The 11143-nt window shown below is 42.9% G+C and overlaps 1 long non-coding RNA gene across 1 annotated transcript; it reads right to left on the bottom strand.

Moving 5' to 3' along the window:
• Positions 1-1079: 1079 nt before the first annotated feature.
• On the bottom strand, positions 1080-9573 carry LOC136114651 (uncharacterized). Its single transcript, XR_010653117.1, has 3 exons — positions 9434-9573; positions 2604-2717; positions 1080-1157 (listed from the first exon to the last, which is right to left on the bottom strand). It is a non-coding gene; the product is annotated as an uncharacterized lncRNA (long non-coding RNA).
• Positions 9574-11143: the final 1570 nt, after the last annotated feature.

Genomic DNA, 11143 nt, shown 5'->3' with positions numbered 1-11143 from the left:
ATTGCCCTATTACGCACTCTCTCTAGTACCTCCATGTCTTTCCTACAGTGAGGGGCCCAAAACTGAACACAGTATTCGAGGTGGGACCTCGCCAGTGCCGAGTACAGTGGCACAATCACTTCCCGAGTCCTGCTGGCCACACTATTCCTGATAAAAGCAAGAATGCTGTTGGCCTTTTTGGCCACCTGGGCACACTGAATTCAGCCGGCTGTCAATCAACATCCCCAGATCCCTTACCGCTGGGCAGCTTTCTAGCCGCTCTTCCCTGAGCCTGTAGCACTGCCTGGGGTTGTTATGACCCAAGTGCAGGACCCGGCACTTGGCCTCATGCAGTTGGCCTCAGCCCAATGATCCAGCTGGTCCAGATCCATCTGTATGGCCTTCCTACCCTCCAGCAGGTCAACACTCCCACCCAATTTGGTGTCATCTGCAAACTTACTAAGGATGCACTTGATCTCCTCATCCAGATCATTGATCAAGAGACTAAACAGAACCGGTCCCGAGACTGAGCCCTGGGGAACACCACTCATGACTGGCTGACAACTGGATTTGGCTCCGTTCACCACAACTCTTTGGGCTCAGCCCTCCAACCAGTTCTTTATCCATCACAGATACGCCATCCAGGCCATGAGCTGCAGCTTCTCCAGGAGATGCTGTGAGAAATGGTGTCAAAGGCTTTACTGAAGTCTAAGTACACAACATCCACAGCCTTTCCCTCATCTACTAGTTGGGTCACCTTCTCATAGAGGGAGATCAGGGTGGTCAAGTAGGACCTGCCTTTCATAAACCCATGTTGACTGGGTGTCGAGGGTTTATATTGCGGGGTGACAATCAAACCCTGGCAGATGTATTGTTAACCTCCTCTCCCCCCCCTTCCCCCTTCGGTCCCCCCCCCTCCCCCCTTCCCACTCAGGACAGGCGATCGGGAGGGAAAGAAGGACAGAGAGAAGAGAGTTGGAAAAGTTAAAAATGTTTTACTAATGTTACTAATAAGAACAGAGAAAATAATACAAAATATACAAAACCAATCTTGAAAGTCTCCTCAGCAACTGCAGAGCCGGCACCCAAAGTCCTGGACTGGCCTCTGCAGCCAACCGGAGCTGGATTCAGTCTGTCACTAGGCCTCAGTTTGCAGGGACGACTAGCAAGGTCCTCTCCTAATGTCGGCCATAAGCAGAAGGGAAAAAAAGGGACAAGATCCTCGTGATCTCCCACTTTTATATGAAGTATTCACGTGAATGGGATATTATACTTCGTTGGTCAGTTTCTTGGTTACCTGTTTCTTGTTGCCCCTCTTGCGAGACCTGTATCCATTTGTTATCAATAAGTTTGCGTTTCATTGCTATGTTTACCAAAACGTATCTGGTTCTCCAGGAAAATGCAGCTAATATAAAGGCTTTAGCTGACAGGCAAATTCACTAAAAGTGAAACTTGTTTTTTAACAAAACTAGGACACTGGGCCTGATCATATGGTTCTCTTGTATGTGCCGTGTTATGTTACTCAGGATCATCTGCTCCATGACCTTCCCCAGCACCGAGGTCAGACTGACGGGTCTGTAGTTCCCCGGATCCTCCTTTTGGCCCTTCTTGTAAATGGGTGTCACATTTGCCAACTTCCAGTCAACTGGGACCTCCCCAGTTAGCCAAGATTGCTGATAGATAATGGAAAGTGGCTCAGTGATCACCTCTGCCAGCTCCCTCAGCACCTTTGGGTGAATCCCATCTGGCCCCATAGACTTGTGGGTGTCCAAGTGGTGTAGCAGGTCGCTAACCATTTCCCCTTGAATTATTGGGGCTTCATTCTGCTCCCCATCCCTGTCTTCTGGCTCAGGGGCCTGGGTACCCGGAGCACAGCTGTTCTGACTATTAAAGACTGAGGCAAAGAAGGCATTTCGTACCTCAGCCTTTCCCTCATCTTCTGTCACTGTGTTTCCCCCCACAATCATCAGGGGATGATGATTCTCCTTAGCCCTCCTCTTGTTTTTAATATATTTATAGAAACACTTCTTGTTTCCTTTTACAGCAGTGGCCAGGCTCAGCTCTAGTTGAGCTTTGGCCCTTTCTAATTTTCTCCCTGCATAACTTCACAGAATTCTTGTATTCCTCTTGAGTAGCCTGCCCCTCCTTCCAAAAGTTATAAATTCTCTTTTCATTCCTAAGTTCCAGCCGCAGCTCTCTGTTCAGCCAGGCCGGCCTTCTTCGCCGTCAGCTTGCCTTCTGGCACACGGAGACAGCCTAGTCCTGCGCCTCTAAGATTATCTTCTTGAAGAGAGACCAGCCTTCCTGGACTCCTTTGTCCTTCAGGACTGCCTCCCAAGGGTCAAGTCAGGAATGGTGTTGGCAGTATGCCAATCAGCTCTCTCTCTGCAAATTTTCAGTGCAAAGTAAAAAAGGCAATAAGGCAGCCCTGTAAGCAAATTGTCAAAAGGAGGGTCCTAAATTAACTGAGCCAAGACCTCCAAAGGAAAAGATAATGTGTTGCCAATTATCCATTTGACCTTCTTTAATTTTGCAAGATGGGGGTGGGGGTAGAGAATAGGAGAGGGGGAGGGAGAGGGGGAGGGGGAGGGAAAGGGAAAGAAAGTGATTTAGTTCTCTCTTACCTTTTGATTAATCCAGCATTTGTATTCTGCTCAAGTGCTAGTTTTGGATAACTCGGGGTAGATTTCAACACACAACTGGGCCTACAATACTTAGCCATGATGTAATGTAAGTGTCTAGAAAAAAAACCAAGCAAAACAAAACAAAAAAACCTCCATAAACATGTTGTCCCAACCTTTTCCTGAATTGCAGATACACTTGACAGCCATAAAGTAATTTCAAATGAGGTTATTCCATCACTTTATGTACATGGTCTATTTTAATTTTCAACTTTTAAGCGGCAATCCAGAATCTTATTCTGTCTGGACCAAGGAAGTTGTCTTGACCATGTCTATTTTTCAGGTGATTTATTTTACGTGTGTCATATGTTAGTGTTTCTCAGCTATTTGTGAACCGGTCAGTATAGAATACATAAATTCATTAGTCTGGCAGGGATGTAGAACAAAAAAATGGCTGCCCACCTAAGGAATGCTTCCAAGAGAGAATATCAGTTGTTTTATTATGCAAAAAGGCAACAGAAAAGACTTCATTTTCATTTGAAGACGACAAAGCAGGGTCCAATTAATCCTTGATGTAACTTCTCTTATTTTAGATTTTAACCCACAATGTTCTTCTAATAATAGTCATTGACAAACTAATATTTGAGAGCATATTCTCATATTTAGACAGAGAAATAAAAGTTCCAACCAGGCTATGCCATAGTTTAGTTAAAACGTAAAAATTTTCAAAAGCAGCTCAAGTTACTGTATCAGCATTACCTGAAGGCAAATAGGCAAAGATACTGTGCGAACAAGTATTTGAACAAACGTAACATAAAACAAAGCTGCACCGTGGAAAAGCTCTGTGGCAGATGCATTCCCCCCCAAAAGCAACAGAAACTTCTAGGCTGATGGACCACTATGGTCATGCACATGCCCCTTGGTTGACAGACAGGGCCTTTGACCAATGAAATGCCTTGGTTGAGAGAAGCTTCTGGACCACTACCATAAATGACCACAGCTCAGATTCAACTAGGGTTGAATTCGACTAGGGCCAGCCTCCACTAAAAATGCATGTGGGCCAACCTGTTATGATGAAGCTGCCCTCTGTCAGCACTGTGCCCATGACCCTGGCAAAACCCAGAGGCTTATATGCCTGGGAAGCTCTGCAGAATAATAGCATAAATCATAGAATCATTTCAGTTGGAAGAGACCCTCAGGATCAAGTCCAACCATAACCTAACTCTAGCACTAAATCATGTCCCTAAGAACCTCGTCTAAACACCTTTTAAACACCTCCAGGGATGGTGACTCCACCACTGCCCTGGGCAGCCTGTTCCAGGGCCTTTGACCAATGAAATGTGTAGTAACTGAACTCCTAATGGGTCTCCAAACCTGTGTTTTATAATGTGGTTGGAGTACTGAGTAATTTTGGATAAACCTCATTTCTAGTTGGTTTCTTAGCTAAACAGTTCTGGTTCGAATAAAATCTGTTTAGAGCTTATTGTCTGCCTAAATTGATTTTTGGGGTGCCTCCGTGACAAGCTCTTTAACAGCCTTCACCCCTTATCCTCAGATCTTGTTAAACTGGTACTAGGAAGTAAATATAGTTTAACTTGGAACCTGTGAGGGGGAGCAAGAAGGAAGAGCCCTCAGGGTGGCTTTTAACTTCCACTAGATGGGATGTCATATTTTAGGCTATGCTACAGAAAAAAGGTCCTAAAATATAGTTTTCTTCCAAGAAACCCAGTCAAAATCATCCTGAGGAACAAAAGGAGTCATTTAGTAACACTCCACACTCAATAAGGGGCATAAGCTTTTAATACAGCACAGTAGGGAACATCTGGAAAGTGATTTGAGACAAGAAATATCAAATATGAAACACCACGATAGCCTATTTACAACTGAACACAGACTGTTTAGATGTCACTAGGCCCAGGATTCTGCCAGAGCTGAGAAGTACACAGTGCAATACAGAGGAGTGAGGAGAACTAGGAATGGACCATGACTAAGAGAACAGCAAGATCACCACCTCTGTCTGGTGTTCCTCATTCAGCTATGTGAGGCTGGTCCACTGTGCTACGTTACTCTTAAGAGCCACAGCAGAGACTGGCTCTGAGGACTGATGTGACAGGTATTTTATTCTGAGTAAAGGCCCTCTTCTTTAGATGTTCTTATGCCAGCTCCATCTCTGGATGGCAAAGAAGAAACTATACTAACTTTATGCTCCAAGAGGAAATGCCTTTGTCCAAGTTGATATAGTTGCAGCCAGCCTCCATTAGTTCTGTGACTACATTTTATCCAAACATCTAGCAGGTTGTCTGCACTAAAGAGAAGATGCTCACAGATTTAGTCTTACCACTATATAGTAAGAGATCTTTCTCCAACCACTTGCCTACAAGCAAAAACCCAATCCAGTTAATTAATTTCCCCAAGTCAAGTCTGTTTTGTCTGTGATGGTAATTGGTAAGTAATCTCCCTGCCCTTCTCAACCCCACGAGCGTTTCATCATATTTTCTTCCTGTCCTGTTGATGGAGACTGACAGAACAACTTGGTGGACACCTTGCAGCCAGCCAAGGTCAACCTACCACAGACATCGCTGACAAACAGCCAATACTTGGATACATGTAAATATTAACTTTTGGCCTACTAGTTTAAGTTACATTTTACAAAAAATATTAGAACACTTCTCCACTTCATGATCGACCTAGAAATAACTCAGCTCAAAAAAGAGTTCCTGTCAGGTCTGAAGTGGATGGTTAAATCCAGATAACAGTCAGTGATAAAAGCACTATTTAAAAATATCCTTCCAGTTGTTTCAGGTGTGAGGTTTTTTTCTTGTGCGTGTTTTTACATAAGCAAGCAGGTGGGAGGAGTGAACCTTACGGTTTGTGGTTTGTGGGGTTTTTTGGGGTTGTTTGTTTGTTTGGGTTTTTTTGGCATTTTCAGTAAGCTACACCACTTCAAAACAAGGAGCTAGATAAGCCAACAGCTCTAAGGATGTACTCGGACTGAACATGAACCAGAACTTCTAGAAATAATTTTAATCACCATTTAACTGATATTTAACTGATTTGCTCCATCCAACCAAAACCTCAATGCATGAATGTGCCACCTTCATTTCACCTACAATACTAAGTGGCAGGCATTACAGGACTTTTATTTCATGTCCGAGAAATGCAGCAAAGCAATAGCTAGTGGCTTTAGTGCCTGACATTCAAGTTTGCACAGTACACTTGCAGCACCTGCTTAGTGTGGTTTTATGCATAATTCAACGTGTACAAGTTTTCTCCTGTGATGGAGAGGAGGAGTTACCACTTGCCTAAGAATAAGAGGAGAGAAACTGCACTGCTAAAGCTGCTCCTGGTTGCAGCAACCCTCCAGTGAAGGACAAGAGTTTTCCACGTGGCTCAGAAAGCGTCCAATGTTTTATCACCATCTGAAAAGTACTGCAAATAGATACTCCAACCTGCCGTGAGACCAACTTGCTAGTAAAAAACAACAGTACAGTCTGCTAGCCACAGGAAGCATGTTGAGAGGGTATTCAAAAAAACTTAAAAAACAAAACAAAAACAAACAAACAAAAACAAACAAAAAACCAACCCGACAACAACAAAAAAACAAACAAAAAAACCCCACACACACACTTGGCTGTCTGCAGCAACCAAAGCCATCTGTGATGGCAGGGTGCATGCCCATCTATTTATGTTGTTTGTCTTCTAGATCACTTATCTCCAATCCTGTCATGCACCTCAGTGATAGTATCACACTTAAATATTTCATTCTCTTACCAAATGTCTTGCTTTCAACTCCTGCATTTTGTTGTGCCTTCCCAGTTAAGGTGCTTCCTGCTATAACTAGAACATTAAAGTCTGACAGACTGTGATGCTGAACCCTGCTGTTTGCTAATTCTTTGCCTTTATCACTTGAGCTTCAAAGTCAGTACTATAACCTTTATACGAGTCAGTCTCTAGAAAGACCTGGCATAAGCTTTTCTAGTCTGTTATATGAAAGCACAATGTTTGTTAGGCATCAATAGAAAACTGGAAATGAAGTCATTAGACTTCATTCTTGAATTTAGGAAGATAGCAAAACATACCTGGATACAAGGAGCTAGCTATTCACAAGAGCAAGATATTTTGTTTGATAAGACAGAGGGATATAAAAGAAGAAATACAGTTGGGTAGCAACACTGATTTTAGAAGGGGAAAAAGCATGGTACTGTCTACTGATTGCTGCACAGAACTGGCAATGAAGCCAAAGGGCATAACAGCATAAGCTGCTACTGGTGAGCATTAATCTGAATTTACAGTTTCCACATTATCAGCCCAGGAAACTGTCCTTTGGGGTTCACAGTATTCTGGTAGTCTTTGCTATTAGCTGTCTTCCCTGTTGGAACGATAAAGGACTCAGCATTCCGATTCAATGTGAATCACGCAAAGCCATTTAGTACAGAAACAAGCCTCCTTATATACGCAACTATTCTCTAATCACGCGTCCACGCTCCAAGCATGGATTCGCTAAATGAGTATCATGGGCAGTCCACACGCTGGAGCCCCACCGACGATAGGTCCGACGACTCACGCCATGCTGAGGCCCTGTTAATGAAGAAACGCCCCTCTTTCTCACAGCAGATTCTGTTCTCAGCTTCTCGAAGTGGCCTTGAGATTCCTTTGGGCCTGACTAATTCAACAACATATCTCCATCTAACGAAACCCCTCCACACTTCCCCACAGGAGGGGATCCAAATTTACAAAAGAAAATGCAATTGCTAGCTTTTCCTGTCCCAACAATCCTCTGTTCACAAATGAAACCACAAATGATGTGTGAAACACATGTAAGCATCCAAAAGGAAAGAGCAACCATAGACATCTCTGCATGATGCCTGCCTCAATACAGCATTAATTTGTAAATGTAACAGTTCAACTTAATCATATACTGAAAGCTCAAGAATCTTAACTTCTCTCTCAGCCCTCCTTGATTCTGAAGATGCCTTTCCTTTACACTTTAAAAACACCACTTGGATCAAGCTAGACACAGTTTAACTCCAGGGGAGGGGGCGGGGCCTTTTCCCAGAAAAAATTAATTATGATAACAAATGTCAGTTGCACCACCTGCACAGAGACTACATCAGTTTTCAACATGGGTTTTTAGATCCACATAATGGATCGACACCCTGCCCTGTTACCAATATCAGCAGACTAGATAGACTGCCAACACCCTGCTCTCTGACTGACATCAGCAGCAGCATAGGCAGGTTGCCAAACATCCCTGGCAGTCCAGTGGAGCCATGACATTGCTTATGAACCTGTGTTTGCTATCAGTGATTAGGTGAGTCACTGCACGGACACACTGTTGTTCAGTCTTTCCTACTGCCTCGATAAAGCTTTGGTTTATTTACATGTTGTCAGACTCCATTACTGTTCGGACCACATGGATTCAAACAGATAATACTGCATTTGATTTGAGACTTACCACGATTATTTGCTTTTGATCTTCTCAAACTCATTTAACTCATTTCAAAAACTCATTTTCTGACAATGACTTGAAACATAAAAAGCTTGTTATGCAATCTACATCAATCTATTATACAGTTCTAGACATTTTAACACATACTGAGGAACAGAAAAAAACAATCACCAAAACCATATTTTTCAAATCATGGTTTACCATTCACACAAGAGCTTTAAGTCAATGTATGTTCCAATAATTAAATTATTTCTGAACAACAACATAAGTATACAATAAAAAAATATAAATAAAGCATCTACTGCTTTCTAGGAACTATGTGCTAACCTTCAGTTACTTTTTAACAAATCACATTCACCATTATCTAAAGAAGTATTCCTACTTAATCCCCATTACTTCAGCAGCATTGGCTGAATGGGGATATCTCAGCATTGCGAGCCTCTCATTCTGTCATGCTGTCAAAAATGAAGTCACTAGACCTTCTCACTGTATAGCACCCAGGTATTTTTCAGTATATGTATCGCTAGGTTATTATGCATGTTATACCACTCACAAAGCCATACTAGCATGACAACCACCTGGAGGAAGTGGTGAGTCTCTTCAGACCACCTGGAGGTGGTGAGTGTTGTAGTGGGAAACTCCCTGCTACAGGGCAGACACCCATCTGCCAACCTGATCTGTTATCTAGAGAAGTTTGCTGCTTGCCAGGGGCTCAGATCTGGGATGTTGTGAAGAGACTGCCAAAACTTGTCTGACTCTCTGACTATCACTTAGGTGTTGCTGATGTCCAGAAAGCTGCCTGTGAAAGATGTGTTCATAACTTGCATTCCCCCCGTAAGTCAGAACCTACAGGCTTGCTAAAGATAAACCTCAGAGCTAGAAGCTTTTTCCCCAGTGACCTGTCTTTTCACCTTTTTCCCAGAGGCACACACATGCTTATGAAAGACAGTCTGCAAGAACATCAGTCCCCTCCCATGCAACTGCTCAGGCAAAAATTTCATTCAAGCCCAGCTGAACTACCACCACACACTCTCCAAATTGAAGGCACAAAGTGCTACAGAAGACTGCAAGGAAAACAAGGACTTCACAGCAACCCAAGGGAATGCAAGGGGAGGATACCAGAGAGCAAGATACAACCTCACTCGCTACCTGATCCGCCTCTGTGTTAACTCCTAGATCATGCGCAGAAGGCATGCACCCCACTCCCCCTACCGTCAGCTAAATAGCCAAATTAACTATAAACCACTCGCCGACTCTCCCATTCCCCTTCACATTTATCAACTCGCCCAGGCGCACATCCGCAATTCAGGAGCGCGCGCGCACCATTTCCTGCCCCCCCGCACAACACAAACAGCTGCCACTAGCTGCCGCCTGTCTATCTTACCTGCAGTTCCCCCAACCCACTTCTCTTTATATCCAGGTGGAAGAATTTCCAGAGCATGAAAAGGGCCAAAAATAGCTATTATTTTCAACCCAAGCAACTCCGTCTCCAGCTCGTTCTAATCTCAATCTCTTTCTCCTCTTCCTCCCCCTCCCCCCGCTGCCTCACCAGCACCCGGAAATAGCATCATCGTACCACGATCCACTCAGCGCAGAAGAGCACAGATGAATAAAAGAAAGCATCAAAATCCCTGGGGATACGAAACCACCAGCTAATCACAGGGCCTCATCCACTTCCTTATGGTGCCCTAACACACGTGGTCAACTAATCAGTAACGTTACCAGTCATTACTGGTACACCGTGCTGGGCTGCTGGAGGTTTATCAATTAGCTGTGTGTTCTTCCCCTTCCTCTTTGGTTGCAGGAAGAAAGTTAGTGAATATCTCTTTTCGGTTCAGTTATTAGCTGCACCCTATTATGTTGGAGGTCCTTGGGCAAGGCGACAACTTTCAGTGTAGATGCAGGGGACTTAGGGGACGTGGGGGGGGGGCAAATTTTTAAGCTGATAAACTTGGCCATCTACAGCAAAGTTGATTTATTATGTTTTCTCTTCCATACACACCCTCTCACTCTTTCTGGATTCCTGCAGGACAGAGATCAAATTATATATTATAACACATCTCTCAGACAATGCCATCAAAAACAGCTATTCAAGACCATGGCTAGTAGTTTGTTTACATAAGAGTAACTGGTCTACCAAACAATTTATTAAAACACAAGTGTCTTCAGCACTCCAGCTGTGTAAAGATAAACAAGACTGATGTGGCATTAACAGGAGTCAACATATGGTCCCTTTCCATTTCTCTTACAGGAAAGAAGATGATAGATAGCTTTTTTGGTGTTCTTGCACCTATGATGGGTCTCTCTCTCACTGGTGATATTACTATTATTTCAATAATGACCATAATAATTACCTCATATAAAGAATATATACTCTAAAGGAACAGCATTCTTACATTAAAAGAGCCCTTTATGATTAGTTTTAGATAAAAAACAATATTCTTTTAAAGGCTAGCATAAAGAGTAGGTGATTGCTTTCAAGATAATTTTTAAAGTGGCTTGCATTGCCTGTTAGCCAAATTAATTTATACAACCAATTAAGTCTGAGTGACATGCGGTGGTCATCTGCAGACATTATTGCCAGAGAACAGAAAATACGTCCTAACTTTATGCAAATTTTCCCAATATAAAACTACTGCAATCTCACTCTGCTGGTTCAAATTGGCTCACAAAATGTTGATGGGATAAAACAACCCTGTAAGACTTTATAATGGCTCAACTACTGTCCATTTGTATGTTGATCAAGTACTGTGTGACCTTGCAGTTGGGAAAAAAAAGAAAAAAATCAGTGTAAGGCAGGAGGCTTGCATGAGCAGTACTGTGTACTTTGTTTAATTTGGTTAAATAACAACAACAAAAAACCACAAGACAAAAAAACCCCACCATTGTGTGTTCACAGTTGACAAGATAAATTTCCACTGACACATACATAACACATGCAACCTGCTTACTGAACACACAACCACAACTTGTTCAGTCAATAATCCACTGCAAGCTATCAACAAAAAAACCCAGGACAACGTAAGCAAATAAATCAGACATAAGAGCCCAAAAAGTAGTATTTATTTTTTAATGTATTTCGTTACACTAAACA

This window comes from Patagioenas fasciata, chromosome W (genome assembly GCF_037038585.1).
Source record: "Patagioenas fasciata isolate bPatFas1 chromosome W, bPatFas1.hap1, whole genome shotgun sequence".
NCBI classification, from domain to species: Eukaryota; Metazoa; Chordata; class Aves; order Columbiformes; family Columbidae; genus Patagioenas; species Patagioenas fasciata.
This window is presented reverse-complemented; position numbering and strand designations above follow the sequence as displayed.